We start from the raw sequence: 2,221 nt of genomic DNA, 5'->3' as shown, positions 1-2,221 counted from the left end.
CATATTCCTGTATTCCAAAGATGAAATCCATGGATATGCTCTCCCATGGTGAATTAGGGATTGGCAAAGGTTGAAGCAATCCAAGTTGCTTCCCTCTATCAAACTTCGTCTTTTGGCATACCACACATTTAGAAACATACTCTTGTATGTTTGCTTTCGTGGTAGGCCAATAGAAATATGTTTTAATCCCCTTAAGGGTAGACTGAATCCCTCTATTCCCTGCATAAGGAGGAGCACGAGATTCATACATTACTTTCTCACGTAGTGAGCTAGTAACGCATAGTCTATTGCCATAGAGAAGATAACCATCTTGTAAAGTAAATGGTTCCTCTTTCTTCCCTAGTGCAAGGGCTGAAATCACATCTCTAAAATCGGGATCAATAGCATACTCATCTATCATAGAAGATAGATCATTGTGAGTTGCTATGGAAACCGCATTCACTCTCAGCCGTCTTGAGAGTGCATCGGCTACTTGATTATGCTTGCCAGCAATGTGAGCAATATGAAAATGAAATTGCGAAAGGAAATTTGCCCACCTCATTTGTTTGTCGGAGAGCTTGGTCTGCGTCATGAAGTACTTAAGACTTTGGTGATCCATTCGCAGAATGAGAGGAGTCCCCAGTAAATAGTGCTTCCATAAATCTAACACATGTAGAACTGTGAGGAGTTCCTTTTCATATATGCCTAGAGCTTGCTCAACAGGGTCGAGCCTTCGACTTTCATAGCCTACGGCATGCGCTTCTTGAAGCAAAACAACTCCAAGGCAATCACCACAAGCATCACATTGGACCTCAAATGGCTTTGAGAGATCCGGTAATGTAAGCACAGGCTGAGAGATAAGCTTTTCTTTAAGCTTTTCGAAAGCATTGTTTTCCTTGGAAAACCATGTGTACCTAACGGTTTTCTTTTTTAGGTCATGTAATGGTCCTGCTATTAGTGAGAAATTTTCTATGAAGCGTCTATAGTATGCGCACATACCAATAAAGTTTCTTAACTCATGAAGATTCCTTGGTTTAGGCCATCCTTTTATTAACTCTAACTTTGATGGATCCATTTGGATGCCATCTTGAGAGATAATGTGACCTAAATACTGAATCTCTTGTAAGAAAAATTCATTTTTCTTCCGATTAACATAAAGTTTATTCTCTCTTAGAACTTGAAATATTACCTGGAGGTGTTTCTTGTGTTCATCTAATGAATTAGATAGATGATGATATCATCAAAGAACACTCCAGTAAAGGTTCAGTGAGGCCTGCATAGCTTCTCCATCAAGCGGTTGAATGTGGCTGGTGCATTGGTCAAGCCAAAAGGCATGACAATGTATTCGTAAAGACCAAACGTAGTGCGAAATGCGGTCTTTACAATGTCTTGATCAACTATCCTTATTTGGTGTCAATCCTACTGAAGTAGGTGGACCCTTGTAGCTTATCAAATAGGTCTTCTACCCATGGAACGAGAAACCTATTCTTGATAGTGATCCTATTTAGTGCTCTATAGTTGACACACATACGATATGTGTCGTCTTTCTTTTGCACTAATAGCGGAGGAGAACAAAATGGAGATGATCTAGGCCTAACCATGCCCTTCTCAACTAACTCATGCACTTGCCACATAATCTCCTCTTGTTGAGCTTGAGAAACTCTAGAAGGAGGTTTGTTAGGCGGTGAACTTCCTAGAAGAAGTTCAATTGCATGGTCATCATTGCCTTGTTTAGGAGGTAGCTCACAAGGGATGTCATCAATAAAGACATCTTGAAACCCCTTGAGAAAATTGGATAAAACTAATTTCTTTTGGTTGTGTATATTCTCTTTTGCTAAAACATTAAGTTCATTTTGAGAATCTTTAACAAAAATCATGTACACCGAAATAGAGCTCTTTATTGACTTGTTGAAAGCTTGTGTATGTACAATGGATATAGTGTTACCCATTTCCTTAGCATCTATATACATATCTTTTTCCCTGGACCTAAAGGAGATTCTCCTTTCAGGGAATTTAACATTGGCAGACATGCGATCAAACCATGGTGCCCCTAGGATTACATCCTCATGCTTGAGAGGAGAGATAAAGAAGTCCTCTTTGTCCACATAAATTTGGACATGAAGCCTCAATTTCTCGATTAAGGGAGTGAATGAATATTCTTGCCCCTTGAAAGCACCATCTGCGGGTAGGACATCTCCCATCTCGTAGGTTTGTATGCCTAGCTTGGTGGCCAACTCTATAG

This window comes from Adiantum capillus-veneris, chromosome 15, assembly GCF_014529385.1.
Source record: "Adiantum capillus-veneris isolate H3 chromosome 15, ASM1452938v2, whole genome shotgun sequence".
Taxonomy (NCBI): domain Eukaryota; kingdom Viridiplantae; phylum Streptophyta; class Polypodiopsida; order Polypodiales; family Pteridaceae; genus Adiantum; species Adiantum capillus-veneris.
Note: the sequence above shows the minus strand (reverse complement) of the source record.